This window comes from Urtica dioica, chromosome 2 (genome assembly GCF_054948205.1).
Source record: "Urtica dioica subsp. dioica isolate 48M chromosome 2, U.dioica_male_clone48M_v1_H2, whole genome shotgun sequence".
NCBI classification, from domain to species: domain Eukaryota; kingdom Viridiplantae; phylum Streptophyta; class Magnoliopsida; order Rosales; family Urticaceae; genus Urtica; species Urtica dioica.
The window spans coordinates 12779679-12795926 of NC_142757.1; positions in this window are offsets into that span (position 1 = coordinate 12779679).

The following is a 16248-nucleotide window of genomic DNA, read 5'->3' on the forward strand; positions in this document are numbered from 1 at the left end:
TAGTGTTTAAAAGTGCCCACACTCTAATTCCTTTTATTTCGAGTGATTTAGTGATAGAAACTTTTGTGGTTGCTCGAGTTGCCGAGGAAAGAAAGAGAGACGTGCTGCGAGGGAGACGAACATTTTCAACCTTCCGAAGGCTCATCAACGTTCAAGCTTCCAAAGAGGTTAGTAAATTTATTATGCTCATATTAGTTTTATTTACATGTGCTTGCACTTTGTCTAGGTTAGTAAAAACTTTTTTACTTGAAAAAGAAAATTTTTAAAATTCCGCCGCTTAACAAAGCGTTAAACTTTTTCTTAAACCCTAGATCAATTCCAACAGCATCATCGTTTAGGTCATTTTCTGCTCTTCCCATATCGGGAGTATAGGAGAATTCTGCCACGAAGTTGGCTAAGGCCTCCCCCTTTATAGTCGTTCTTGGGTGGAACTCAATCCCGTACTCGCTCAATTCTTGGGACCAGATCGCCATGCGAGTCGATGTTCCCTTTTGAAGAGCTTTACAGATCAGATGCTCGGTTCGCACCGCGATTCGGTGAGTTTGGAAGTATGGTCGTAGCTTCTTAGCTGCCGTTACGAGAGCCAGAGAAAGTTTCTCTATCTCGGTATAGCGCGTTTCAGCGTCAAGTAAGGCTTTGCTCACGTAGTAGACCGGCCATTGGACCTTGTCTTCTTCGCGGACAAGAACATCACTTACAGCTCTTTCAGACACAGCGAGATATACGTATAGCATTTCGCCCTCTCTTAGTTTAGAGAGGAATGGTGGGGACCCAAAGTAAGCCTTCATTTCCTGGAAGGCATATTCGCATTCGTCCGTCCACTCAAAGCCGTTCGCCTTCTTTAGAGCTTTGAAGAACGGTTGACACTTGTCGGTGGCTTTAGACACGAAGCGTGTCAGAGCGGCAACCCGACCGGTCAGGCTTTGTACCTCTTTGACTCGTCTTGGAGACTTCATTTCAAGGAGTGCCTTAATTTTTTCGGGATTCGCCTCTATCCCTCGTCGGCTGACGATGTATCCGAGGAATTTCCCGGATTCAACCCCGAACACACATTTGTTGGGATTGAGTTTCATTTTGTATCGGCGGAGGATCATGAACATCTCCCTTAGGTCGTGTACGTGATTGGTTGCCAGTAGGCTTTTAACGAGCATGTCGTCCACATGCACTTCCATTGTCTTGCCGATTTGATCGGCAAAGATACGATTCACCAAGCGTTGGTATGTTGCTCCCGCGTTCTTAAGGCCGAAAGGCATGACCTTATAACAATAGAGACCTCGATCGGTGACAAAGGTTGTCTTAATTTGATCGGGCTCGTGCATTCGAATTTGGTTATAGCCCGAATAGGCGATCGCCAGTTGTTCGATACGCGGGAGTGGAAAGCAGTCCTTAGGGCAGGCTTTGTTAAGATCTTTGTAGTCTATACAAATTCGCCACTTCCCATTAGGCTTTTTTACCATTACCACGTTGGCGACCCACTTGGGGTACTTAGCCTCTCGAATGAAGTTTGCGGTGAGGAGTTTCTCGACCTCTTCATTTATGGCCAGGTATCGTTTTGGGTTGAACGTTTGTCTAGCCTGCACTTTTTCGGCGACCTTTGGGTCGTCGTTCAATCGGTGCACTATTACCTCGGGATCAATTCCGGGCATGTCCGCATGAGTCCATGCAAAAACATCCTTGAACTCCCTGAGGAAGGCAGTAAGCTGAGTTTGGATGGCGAGTGGAAGCCGGATGCCGACCTTTACAACCTGATCAGGCTTAGATTCGTCCAGGACGATTGGCACAAGATCATCAGAGGTTTCCACCTTGAGTCTTGCGACTTCATCCCGGGGGTCAAGTTCTCCGAACTTCCTTGCGTCCTGTTGTCGCTGTTTTTCAGACAACGATTTAGGAGCCACAGGCGGTTAGACCCAAGGCCGGACCAAGTGGTCTCGCCTGGACTCGAGCGTGTCGGACTTGGTATCCCAAGTCTTCCCTTAGCTGTCAATGGTGTTTGAGCTCGCCGGCGTACCTGAAAAAGATAAAAGAACCGTGAGCTAAGAAGGGAAAACAGGGGGGTGAACATGTTTACCTCTCCGACGCTCAACATTAGTGGGATTGAGGTGGAGTATAGAGGTTTTAGGGGTGGTGAGAGGCCAAAGATGAGCGAAACGAGTGAAGTACGAGTTCGGCAGCATTTCGGGATTCAAAAATGGATTACCTTTGGGAGAGGGCAGACCTCTCTATTTATAGGCGGCCAAGAGGTGGTTTGAAGACCCCTTGGCCGAGTGGGCATGCTTGAGTCGGCCATTTGACTCCTTCAATGGTTGGGTCGGCCAATGGCCGAGTGAACATGGTGGTGAGGTTCACTCGGCCATTGGCCGAGTGAAAGGCTTGGGCCGGTTGAGGTTCACTCGGCCATTGGCCGAGTAAACTGCTGGAAGGTTGACTCGGCCAATGGCCGAGTGAACTGCATGGGCAGCTGGAAGGTTCACTCGGCCATTGGCCGAGTGAACTGCTGGAAGGTTCACTCGGCCAATGGCCGAGTGAACTGCATGGGCAGCTGGAAGGTTCACTCGGACATTGGCCGAGTGAACTGCTGGAAGGTTCACTCGGCCAATGGCCGAGTGAACTGCCTGGGCGGCTGGAAGGTTCACTCGGCCGAGTGAACTGCCTGGGCGGCTGGAAGGTTCACTCGGCCATTGGCCGAGTGAACTCCTGGAAGGTTCACTCGGCCAATGGCCGAGTGAACTGCCCATCGGCCGAGGGAGCCATTGACTCAGCCAATGGCCGAGTGAGTCCTTGACTCAGCCAATGGTCGAGTGAGCCATTGACTCAACCTATGGCCGAGGGAGCTATTGACTCAGCCAATGGCCGAGTGAGTCATTGACTCAGCCAATGGTCGAGTGAGCCATTGACTCAGTCCATGGCCGAGTGAGCCATTGACTCGGCCAATGGCTGGGCAAGGCATTTGACATGGCCATTGGTTTGGGCCGGCCCCTGGTTGGGTCAGGGTTTCGCCGTTCAAGACCTCGCACCAGCCACGCAGTTCGAAGAGATGCCTTTGTCCTCGTCGGCCCTAGACGGGCCGACAACATTAGCCCCCCGAGTTTCCGGTCGAGCGTAGGTCGAGTGGAAACTCAAAACCTACGCTTTTATGTGGATGCGGGGTGAACACTCTCGGGATTACGTCACAGGGAACGGCCTTTGTGCGTCACGAGTGACGGCCTTTGTGCGCCACGAGGGACGGCTTTTATGCGTCACGAGGGATGGCTTTTGTGCGTCGCGAGGGACGGATTTTGTGCGTCGCGAGGGACGGCTTTTGTTGCGCGTGGCTTATTTTCTCGACTTACCGACGAAGGCGTAATCGATTTGCACGTCTTTGTTGTGCGCGGCTTATTTTCTCGACCTACTAGTGAAGGCGTGATCGATTAGCACGACTTGGGCCTCGGGGGGCCTCGGTGTCACGTTTGCATGATCGGGTTTTCCGTGGACGCTGGCTAGACCAGATACGCCCAGCGGACGCAAACCTTGACCCCATTTGTAACTCGTTGCCTATCGGCCCACGAGCTGGGCGGCGAGCGCGATGCCACATTTGTGTGGCGAGGTTTCCCGTGGACGCTGGCTAGACCAGATACGCCCAGCGGACGCAAACCTTGAACCCAATTGTAACTCGTTGCCTATCGGCCCACGAGCTGGGCGGCGAGCGCGACGCCACATTTGTGTGGCGAGGTTTCCCGTGGACGCTGGCTAGACCAGATACGCCCATCGGACACGAACCTTGAACCCATTTGTAACTCGTTGCCTATCGGCCCACGAGCTGGACGGCGAGCGCGATGCCACATTTGTGTGGCGAGGTTTCCCGTGGACGCTGGCTCGACCAGATACGCCTAGCGGACGCAGACCTTGAACCCATTTGTAACTCGTTGCCTTTCGGCCCACGAGCTGGGCGGCGAGCGCGATGCCACTTTTGTGTGGCGAGGTTTCCCATGGACGCTGGCTAGACCAGATACGCCCAGCGGACGCAAACCTTGAACCCATTTGTAACTCGTTGCCTATCGGCCCACGAGCTGGGCGGCGAGCGCGATGCCACATTTGTGTGGCGAGGTTTCCCGTGGACGCTGGCTAGACCAGATACGCCCAGCGGGCGCAGACCTTGAACCCATTTGTAACTCGTTGCCTATCGGCCCACGAGCTGGGCGGCGAGCGCGATGCCACATTTTTGTGGCGAGGTTTCCCGTGGACGCTGGCTAGACCAGATACGCCCAGCGGACGCAGACCTTGAACCCATTTGTAACTCGTTGCCTATTGGCCCACGAGCTGGGCGGCGAGCGCGATGCCACATTTGTGTGGCGAGGTTTCCCGTGGACGCTGGCTAGACCAGATACGCCCAGCGGACGCAGACCTTGAACCTATTTGTAACTCGTTGCCTTTCGGCCCACGAGCTGGGTGGCGAGCGCGATGCCACTTTTGTGTGGCGAGGTTTCCCATGGACGCTGGCTAGACCAGATACGCCCAGCAGACGCAAACCTTGAACCCATTTGTAACTCGTTGCCTATCGGCCCACGAGCTGGGCGGCGAGCGCGATGCCACATTTGTGTGGCGAGGTTTCCCGTGGACGCTGGCTAGACCAGATACGCCCAGCAGGCGCAGACCTTGAACCCATTTGTAACTCGTTGCCTATCGGCCCACGAGCTGGGCGGCGAGCGCGATGCCACATTTGTGTGGCGAGGTTTCCCGTGGACGCTGGCTAGACCAGATACGCCCAGCGGACGCAGACCTTGAACCCATTTGTAACTCGTTGCCTATCGGCCCACGAGCTGGGCGGCGAGCGCGATGCCACATTTGTGTGGCGAGGTTTCCCGTGGACGCTGGCTAGACCAGATACGCCCAGCGGACGCAAACCTTGAACCCATTTGTAACTCGTTGCCTATCGGCCCATGAGCTGGGCGGCAAGCGCGATGCCACATTTGTGTGGCGAGGTTTCCCGTGGACGCTGGCTAGACCAGATACGCCCAGCGGACGCAGACCTTGAACCCATTTGTAACTCGTTGCCTTTCGGCCCACGAGCTGGGCGGCGAGCGCGGACTCAAGACTCAACTCGAGGGCTCATGTAGAGCCTGCACGAGGAATAGTTAGTTGACTTGTGGACTTGGAACTCAACTCGAGGGCTCTTGTAGAGCCTGCACGAGGAGTGGTTAGTTGGCTTGTGGACTCGGGCTCAACTCGAGGACTCATGTAGAGCCTGCACGAGGAGTGGTTAGTTGGCTTGTGGACTTGGGACTCAACTCGAGGGCTCTTGTAGAGCCTGAACGAGGAGTGGTTAGTTGGCTTGTGGACTTGGTACTCGACTCGAGGAGTGAACTCAACTCGAGGAGAAACGTAGAGTCGGCACGAGGAGTAGCTTGTCGACTCGTGGACTTAGTACTCGACTCGAGGAGTGAACTCAACTTGAGGAGAAACGTAGAGTCGGCACGAGGGATAGCTTGTCGACTCGTGGGCTTGGTACCCGACTCGAGGAGTGAACTCAACTCGAGGAGAAACATAGAGTCGGCACGAGGAGTAGCTTATCGACTCGTGGACTCGGCACTCGACTCGAGGAGTGAACTCAACTCGAGGAGAAACATAGAGTCGGTGTGAGGAATAGCTTGTCGACTCGTGGGCTTGGTACTCGACTCGAGGAGTGAACTCAACTCGAGGAGAAACATAGAGTCGGCACGAGGAGTAGCTTATCGACTCGTGGACTCGGTACTCGACTCGAGGAGTGAACTCAACTCGAGGAGAATAATAGAGTCGGCACAAGGAGTAGCTTCTCGACTCGCGGACTCGGTACTCGACTCGAGGAGTGAACTCAACTCGAGGAGAAACGTAGAGTCGGCACGAGGAGTAGCTTGTCGACTCGTGCACTTGGTACTCGACTCGAGGAGTGAACTCAACTCGAGGAGAAACGTAGAGTCGGCATGAGGAATAGCTTGTCGACTCGTGGGCTTGGTACTTGACTCGAGGAGTGAACTCAACTCGAGGAGAAACATAGTGTCGGCACGAGGAGTAGCTTATCGACTCGTGGACTCGGTACTCGACTCGAGGAGTGAACTCAACTCGAGGAGAATAATAGAGTCGGCACGAGGAGTAGCTTGTCGACTCGCAGACTCGGTACTCGACTCGAGGAGTGAACTCAACTCGAGGAGAAATGTAGAGTCGGTACGAGGAGTAGCTTGTCGACTCGTGCACTTGGTACTCGACTCGAGGAGTGAACTCAACTCGAGGAGAATAATAGAGTCGGCACGAGGAGTAGCTTGTCGACTCGCGGACTTGGTACTCGACTCGAGGAGTGAACTCAACTCGAGGAGAAACGTAGAGTCGGCACGAGGAGTAGCTTGTCGACTCGTGCACTTGGTACTCGACTCGAGGAGTGAACTCAACTCGAGCAGAAACGTAGAGTCGGCATGAGGAACAGCTTGTCGACTCGTGGGCTTGGTACTCGACTCGAGGAGTGAACTCAACTCGAGGAGAAACATAGAGTCGGCACGAGGAGTAGCTTATCGACTCGTGGACTCGGTACTCGACTCGAGGAGTGAACTCAACTCGAGGAGAATAATAGAGTCGGCACGAGGAGTTGCTCGTCGACTCGTGGATTCAAACTCAACTCGAGGAATGAACGCATCTCGAGGAGACATGTGGAGTCGCCACGAGGAGTAGCTCGTCGACTCATGGATTCAAACTCGACTCGAGGAATGAACGCATCTCGAGGAGACATGTGAGAAGTCTTTCTTTGGGACCTCCAGCCTAACCATCGGCCCCTTGAGACTTTATTATTATAATTTTTTTTGAGTTGTTGTTGAGTTGTTTTTTATTGATCATTGATCCCTGTTAGCCCCCCGAGTTTCTTGCGTTTGTGAGACGAAGGCCAAGAAACTCTTGTGTTGGAGGTATACAATTGTGCGTGTCAAAAAGTTGTCATGTGTAGAATAACTCTTTATTGCAATAAAGGGGGTTGTTACAGGTAGTCATGGCACTTGGCCTTCTTTTGAGAAAAAAGAAAATTACAATTTTTAAATAAAAGTGATCACGAAGCCGATTGAGTTCGGTCGTGAGCTTAATGGCGGAAGCCGTGGTAGTCGCCACGGCGAGTGGTGGGTGCTCGTCTCCCTTTAGGACCTCCGGCCTGACCATCGGCCCCTTGAGACGCTTCATTCCATTTGACAAGTCGGGCGCTCGGTCGGGGTTGTCACCTTGTTAACGGATGCGACGAATTCCCTGAGATTCCCACCTCGGATTAGGGAATCAATTCGCTTCTTAAGCTGCTTGTATTCGATCGTCACGTTCCCGTGATCTTTGTGGTATTCGCAGAACCAACTTCGATCTCGCTTCGCGGGGTCCTTTGTGAGTGGAGTGGGGCTTCCCAGCTTATCGCGTCATAAGCTCAGGATCCGGTCGGGCGTTGTGTTGAGCGGGATGAAGGATCGCTTCGGGGTCGGAGAAGGAAGGTCATTAGGGACTTGACCTTTCCGGCGCCTTTTCCTTCGTGACTCGGGACCAACGGCCGGCATCACCAGCGAGCCTGCGCGCTTCTGGTTGGGTGCTCGATCAATGTTGGGCGGTCGCTGCCCCCAGACGATCGTGGTCTCGCGCTGGGCGTTGAGCTTTTCTCTCAAGTCGCTCTCATGGGATTCCTTCCGGGAATTGAGGTGGTCTCTCACGTCTCCGGCGGCCATCCCTATCACTTTAGGCGAGAATGCATCATTTGAGTGACGTTCTCGATAGACGATACGACCATTGTTGTCGTCATCTCCCCGGGGGTTTTGGACGCGGATGGTGAGCTTGGAGCGTCGCTCTCGGGGCCTGGAAGTTGAGCGCCCCCGTGTACCTTTCGACACTTGTCGTCTTGGCGTGGTCTCCCGAGGGTGTCCCCTCGAGGGCGCGTGCGGGTGCTCATCAGAAAGTTGACGTTTCGATGCGGCCGCCCGAGGGTGTCCCCTTGGAAGCGTGCGCGTGTGTCCACTTTCGTGTATAGCGTGGTCGAGGTTGGTCTCGTGGTTGATGTCGTCGACGTTGTTGGAGTCGAGGAGGTCGGCGATCAGCGTGCCGGTGACGCCGGGGCGGTCTAGGAGTTCGGCGAGCCTTCGAGCCGCGTCCTCTCGGACTGCAGCCTCGAGGTCATTCGCCGGGTCTCGGGGCTGGCTCTCATTATCATGAGGTTGCCCTTCGAGACGGTGCGGGGAGCTTTGGAGGTCGCGCCTCGAGCTATTCGCTCGGGCGCCCACGGAGGTGGCGGGGATACGACTCATCTCTCGAGAGTCGTAGAGATAGCAAGAATGAACGTGGTAGAGGGAATGCGTCGCCAAGGTCGAGAGGCCCCTCCTTCTAGCGCCAAAATGTTGTTGCTGTTTTTCGGACAACGATTTAGGAGCCACAGGCGGTTAGACCCAACGCCGGACCAAGTGGTCTCGCCTGGACTCGAGCCTGTCGGACTTGGTATCCCAAGTCTTCCCTTAGCTGTCAATGGTGTTTGAGCTCGCCGGCGTACCTGAAAAAAGATAAGAGAACCGTGAGCTAAGAAGGGAAAACAGGGGGGTGCCCCTGTTTACCTCTCCGACGCTCAACATTAGTGGGATTGAGGTGGAGTATAGAGGTTTTAGGGGTGGTGAGAGGCCAAAGATGAGCTAAACGAGTGAAGTACGAGTTCGGCAGCATTTCGGGATTCAAAAATGGATTACCTTTGGGAGAGGGCAGACCTCTCTATCTATAGGCGGCCAAGAGGTGGTTTGAAGACCCCTTGGCCGAGTGGGCATGCTTGAGTCGGCCATTTGACTCCTTCAATGGTTGGGTCGGCCAATGGCCGAGTGAACATGGTGGTGAGGTTCACTCGGCCATTGGCCGAGTGAAAGGCTTGGGCCGGCTGAGGTTCACTCGGCCATTGGCTGAGTGAACTGCTGGAAGGTTCACTCGCCAATGGCCGAGTGAACTGCATGGGCAGCTGGAAGGTTCACTCGGCCATTGGCCGAGTGAATCGCTGGAAGGTTCACTCGGCCAATGGCCGAGTGAACTGCATGGGCAGCTGGAAGGTTCACTCGGCCATTGGCCGAGTGAACTGCTGGAAGGTTCACTCGGCCAATGGCCGAGTGAACTGCATGGGCAGCTGGAAGGTTCACTCGGACATTGGCCGAGTGAACTGCTGGAAGGTTCACTCGGCCAATGGCCGAGTGAACTGCCTGGGCGGCTGGAAGGTTCACTCGGCCATTGGAAGTGATTGCCCTTAGCCGGTTCAACGTGGGTCGCCCGATGATTAAGTTATAGGGCGACTCCTGATCGACCACTAGGAATGGGACCATGTGAACGGCCTCAATTCCTCCAGGGGTCCCAAAGGTGACCGGCAGGTCGATGATGCCCTCGGTCATAACCTTTTCCCCAGTGAACCCAATGTTGTCGGCCCGTCAACGACCGACAGGGGAAAAAGAGTCAAAACGCACCACGACGATTCCCGGCCGGTAAGCCGGTGACCTTCTCCCGGCCGCCCGAGGACCGCATAGCGCCTCCTGGCCGGCCAAGTCCCGTCCGGTCGATTCCCGTCCACCGGCCGGCCCAAGCATAGCCAACCCTGGGCCGTCACTCGGCCAATGGCCGGCCCAGGGCCGGCGCCCGGTCGCCAATGGCCGACCCAGAGCCGGCGCACGCCCAATGGCCGACCCAGAGCCGGCGCCCGGCCAATGGCCGGCCCAAAGCTGGCGCCCGGCCAACGGCCGGCCCAGAGCTGGCGCCCGGCCAACGGCCGACCCAGAGCCGGCGCCCGGCCAACGGCCGACTCAGAGCCGGCGCCCGGCCACGGCCGACTCAGAGGCGGCCTTCGCCTCCATGGCTGGCTCAGGGCCGGCCTTCGCCTCCATTGCCGACCCAGGGCCGGCCTTCGCCTCCATGGCCGACCCAGGGCCGGCCTTCGCCTCCATGGCCGACCCAGGGCCGGCCTTCGCCTCCATGATTGACCCAGGGCCGGCCTTCGCCTCCGTGGCCGACCCAGGGCCGGCCTTCGCCTCCATGGCCGATCCAGGGCCGGCCTTCGCCTCCATGGCCGACCCAGGGCCGACCTTCGCCTCCATGACTGACCCAGGGCCGGCCTTCGCCTCCATGGCCGACCCAGGGCCGGCCTTCGCCTCCATGGCCGATCCAGGGCCGGCCTTCGCCTCCATGGCCGACCCAGGGCCGGCCTTCGCCTCCATTCGCCTCCATGGCCGACCCAGGGCCGGCCTTCGCCTCCATGGCCGACCCAGAGCCGGCCTTCGCCTCCATGGCCGACTCAGAGCCGGCCCTCGACCAAGGGGATGCCCAAAATGCCCCTTGGTCGCCTATAAATGCCGGGGTCCCTCCCCAGGTCCAGGTAATCCATTTTTGAGTCCCGGAATGTTGTCGAACTCGTACTTCACTCGTTTCGCTCATCTTTGGCCTCTCACACTCTAAAACCTCTATACTCCACCTCAATCCTACTAATGTTGAGCGTCGGAGAGGTAAACAGAGGCACCCCCTATGTTTCCCCTTTGTAGTTCATTGTTTCCTTCTCTTGCAGGACCAACGACGGAAGAGGAAAATACCACCCACAGCTAAGGGAAGACTCGGGATACCGAGTCCGACACGCTCGAGCCCGAACGCGACCACTTGGTCCGGCCTTGGGTCGAACCGTTTGGGGCTCCTAAATCGTTGTCCGAAAAACGGCGACAACATTTTGGCGCTAGAAGGAGGGGACCTCCCGACCTTGACGATGCTCTCCCTTCCATTCCTCTTTCTTGCGACTTCTACGACTCTCGATAGATGAGTCATGTCCCCGCCACCTCCGTGGGCGCCCGAGCGACTAGCTCGAGGTACGGCCTCCGAAGCCCTGTGCATCGTCTAGGAGGGCAACCTCGTGATAACGAGATCCAGCCCCGAGACCCGGCGAATGACCCTGAGGCCGCAGTGCGAGAGGACACGGCTCGAAGGCTCGCCGAGCTCTTAGACCGCCCCGGCGTCACCAGCGCGCTCATCGCCGACCTCCTCGACTCCAACAACGTCGACAACGTCAACCACGACGAGAAAGACCCCGATTACGTGGCGAAGTCGAGAACCAATGAGACCAACCTCGACCACGCTGTTCACGAAAGTGAATGCGCACATGCGCCCTTGAGGGGACACCCTCGAGAGACCACGTCGAGGCGTCGAGGATCGCACAATACCCGATGACGCTCAATCTCAAGGTCCCGAAAGGGATGCTCCGAGCTCACCGTTCGCGTCCAAGGTCACCGGACAGACGACGACACCGAATGTCGTGGCACCCGTCGAGGACGTCGCTCGAACGATATATCCTTGCCAAGGGTGATAGGGACGGCCAATGGAGACTTGAGAGACCACCTCGATTCCCAAAGGGAATCCAATGGATGCGACTTGAGAGAGAAACTCAACGCCCGGCGCGAGACCGCGAGAGAGGCTGCCTTGGGACACCAATCACCCAACATTGCTGACCGCACATCCAACAAAAAGCGCGCCACCACACTCATGGCACCGGCCACCGGTCTCGGCTCGCGAAGGAAGAGGCGTAGAAATGGTCAAGTCCCTAATGACCATCCTTCTCCAGCCCCGAAGCAATCCTTCGTCCCTCTTAATGCAACACCCGATAGTATCCTGAGCCTACATAGAGAGAAGCTTGGATCCCCGACCCCGATGAAGAAGGACCCCGCAACGCGAGACAAGAGCAAACAGTGCGAATATCACCATGACCACGGGCAAGCGACAACAGAATGCTACCAGCTTAGGAAGCAAATTGATTCCCTAATTCGAAGTGGGGACCTCAAGGAATTCGTCACGTCTGCTAGCAAGCCGTGATTGTCATGGCTTCTGCCCTCAAACTCACGCCCGAACTCACTCGACTTTGAAATCGCTTCATTTCAATTATGTAATTTTCTTTTTCCAAAGAAGGCCAAGTTCCATGGAAACCTGTAACGACCTCCTTACTGTTGGAATCGATCTAGGGTTTAAGAAAAAGTTTAACGCTTCGTTAAGCGGCGGAATTTTAAAAATTTTCTTTTTAAGTAAAACTAGTTTTTACTAACCTAGACAAGAGCATATGCATGTAAATAAAAACTAATATGAGCTATTAAAGTTACTAACCTTTCTTGAAGCTTGAACCTTGTAGAAGCTTTTGGAAAGTTGCAACGCTCGTCTCCCCTCGCAGCACGTCTCTCTTCCTTTCCTCGGCACCTCGAGCAACCACGAAAGTTTCTATCACTAAATCACTCGAAAAGAAGGAATCAGTGAGTGGGCACTTTTAAACACTACGACTTGAGAACGAGTCTCGAAGTCGCAGAGCTAAACACTAGGTCGAGTGAGGACCTAGGTGCCAAGACAAGAAATAATCGAAAATATAAACTAGAGAGAGAGAGAGGAAGGGGCGGCCAAGTCTAGAGAGAGAAGCTCTCAATCTCTAAAACTTTGCATGAATGAAAAGTGTGGAATGAGGCTCCTATTTATAGGAGAGGTCTCACCTTCAATAAGGTAGTTTCCTCTTCTATAGAATATCACATATTCATGAGCCAATTTCCCTTTTCCTTCAAAGAGTCACACGGCCAAGACTAAGCAAGTAAGTCCTTGGATTTGTTTCCTCTTTTATTTGCTTCTCTCTTGATCCTTTTGGGCGCCTACCATGCTTTCCCCTTAGGGGAAATTTGTTTCCTCTTTTTCTTTTGGCAAGTATCTTAATACATTTATGCACAAAATAAACTCTCTTTCCTCTTGGGTAATATGGGCGCCTACACCATCTAGAAAGGGCTTCTAGAAGCTTTTCCATTTTGTTCATGACAACATGAAAAAGGCCCATTAAGAATTTTCAATAAAATTCTTATGAAATGAAATTAATTCACAAGGCCCAATGATCAAATCATGGCCGAGTGAAACATGTCACAAAATGACCTTGTCAAAAAAATTTATTGACATTCATTTCATCCTTTGTCTCAAAAGACAAAAATACCCTTTTAACTATTTTCGTTCTTGTTTTGGCTTAGCTTCCAGTTTAACTATTCCTATCGATGTGATTCGTGACAGTGACCTCATGGACCCAAATGAACAAAGCTTTAGCTAAACACTTGGACTCAAAGGTTCACAAACCTTTTCCAAGTTTAGCTTAATGCCAACTGACTCCACTAAAGAGCTGACACTGAAAATCTCTCGGTTCAAATGAATTTGTTTTCTACTCAAGAATTCGACCTAATTATAATGAGCGGATCCACTGAATATTATCTATGCTACCCTTCATGAATGTCATCAGCTAGTCAGGATTTACTAAATTACCATTTTACCCTTCTAGCTGTTATTTCCTCAACTCCTTTGTCGCTTGTGAATAAGTTAGAAACAATGTATTGACGAGGAGCTAACAAGTCACATTGTTTCATCCAAAAGAGTCAGGACTCAATTTGGACACTGGCCAGTTCATTTATTCACACTCCAAGGAACAAAGCATGAGGTGACATACATTGCATTTCAGCAATCTTGTACATGAATTCCATATCTATGAGAACTTCACAAAGTTACTCATGACAGACTCACAACTTAGTACCTCACCAATAGGCCTTGTTCGGAATCACATAGTGAGTCCGAAATTTGACTTTCTCAAATGAGAATACTAAGGTGTGAAATGACATGTCTCATTTCAGGATTAAGGTAAGCATGATGCAATTCATACATAGTGACTTCGAGACATAAGAGGTTAAATGGTTTGTTCTTATATTGTCTCTAGAAGTGCACTGGTCAATTCAGTATCTTCGGAAGATACCTAGAAGAACTATAGAGTCCCAAACTCTCAATGCCTCATAACCAGACATCATAGATTCTTCTAACAATCATACTGAGGTCAATAGTCCTTTGACCCTTAGATTGCGAATATATCGTTTTAAGCAAACTACGAAGAGTTTGTTCATGCAAATCTACATTTGTCTCTTCGTAAGTTGTTTAGTTTGTTTATGGACTAAAAGACTATGGTTTTATCATAAAGCTTCAAACAAAGAAAGAATGAATGAACGTTTCAACTTTATTAATGAATAGATAGGCAATTACAAGCAAGAGTCTTCGTAAGACTATATGACATCAAATGTACATAAATAGACACTACTACTCTTCTTGTGGGCACTATTGACAACAAACTCCCACTTGACTCAAAGAAGATGTGAGTAGTCCTACATGCCTAATCCCTCTCGAAGTTGGTCGAAGACCATGTTCACTAGGGCCTTGGTGAATGGATCTGCCAGAGATCTACTTCACCTCCACGTCTCCGCGTTGCGCGATCTCTCGAATCAAATGGTATTTCCTCTCAATATGCTTAGAACGCTTATGGCTTCTAGGTTCCTTTGAGTTAGCGACAACCCCACTATTATCACAATAAAGGGTCATGGGCTCGTCGACGTTTGGAACATCTTCCAAAAACCTATGGAATTTTCTAAGCCATACAGCCTCTTTGGATGCTTCAAAAGCAGCCACATATTCTGCTTCCATTGTGGAGTCAGCAATGCAAGATTGCTTAATTCTCCTCCACACAACAGCTCCACCATTAAGGATGAACACAGATCCCGAAGTGGATTTCCTGGAATCGTTATCCGCTTGAAAATCGGAGTCGGTATATCCCGTCATAGTCAGGTCAGTACCTGAGTATGTAAGCATCAAGTTCCTAGTTCTTCGAAGACACTTAAGAACATGCTTAACAGCAATCCAGTGCTCGGGTCCAGGGTTGGATTGGAAACGGTTAACTACGTTAACGGCGAAACAGATGTCAGGTCTAGTGCAAAGCATAGCATACATAAGGCTTCCTACGGCAGAGGCGTAAGGAATTTTCCTCATGTCTTCAATCTCTTGTGCAGTCTTGGGAGACTGGTCCTTAGAGAGTGAAACTCCATGCCTAAAGGGTGTTTGACCCCTCTTGCAGTCTTGCATCGAGAAGCGATCCATCACCTTATCAATATAAGATGCTTGAGAGAGCGACAGGGTCCGGTTTTTCCTATCTCGAAAGATTTGGATCCCCAGAATGTACGCGGCTTCTCCTAGATCCTTCATATCAAATTGCTTTGCTAGCCAGACCTTAACCTCAGATAACTTACCCACGTCATTACCAATGAGTAGTATATCATCGACATATAGTACCAGAAACACAACTTTGCCTTCGTGTATTAACTTGTAAACACAAGGCTCATCTATTGACTGTTCAAAGCCGAAGCTCTTTACAGTTTCATCGAATCTAATATTCCATGACCTAGATGCTTGCTTTAGTCCATAAATGGATTTAAGCAACTCACAAACCTTGGTCTCTTGACCTTTATCCACGAAACCGTCTGGTTGAGCCATGTAAATGCGCTCGTCAAGATTGCCATTCAGAAAGGCTGTCTTGACATCCATTTGCCAGATCTCATAGTCGAGAGCTGCAGCTATGGATAGGAGTATGCGGATGGATTTAAGCATCGCGACTGGCGAGAAGGTTTCTTCATAGTCAATCCCTTCTTGTTGGGTATAACCCTTCGCCACAAGTCGTGCTTTGAACGTCTCGACGTTCCCATCAGGACCCCTTTTCTTCTTGTATATCCACTTACACCCTACGGGTTTAATCCCTTCAGGAAGGTCTACAAGTTTCCAGACTTTGTTGACATACATCGAGTGCATTTCAACTTTCATGGCGTCAAGCCAAAGGTTTGATTCAGAACAAGCCATCGCTTGGCTATAGGAAACAGGGTCATCCATGTCGGAGACGGCTACAAGAGAGTCTCCATAAGACATGTACCTGTCAGGCTTTTGAGTAGCCCTCCCACTACGTCTAAGTACTACTTGACGAGATTCTGATGAGTTAGGTTGTGTTTCAGTTGGGGTAAGAACAGTTCTTACAGATGAGGTAGAAGCTTCCTCACCCAACTTTTCTTCAAGCACAATTTTGCTTCTAGGTTTCGCATCCTTCATAAAGTCCTCCTCAAGGAAACGAGCATTCGTGCTAACGAAAGTCTTATCGTCCTCGGGACTATAGAAAATGAAACCTTTGGTTTCCTTTGGATATCCTACAAACAGGCACAATTCTGACCTACTAGCCAACTTGCTAGTCTTTTGCCTTAGTACATGTGCAGGGCAACCCCAAATTCGGATGTGGCCCAAACTTACTTTACGGCCAGTCCATCTTTCATAAGGAGTACCAGGAACCGTTTTAGACGGAACTTGGTTCAGAATGTAAGCGGCTGTTTCGAGGGCATATCCCCAAAAGGAAAGCGGGAGTGATGAGTAACTCAT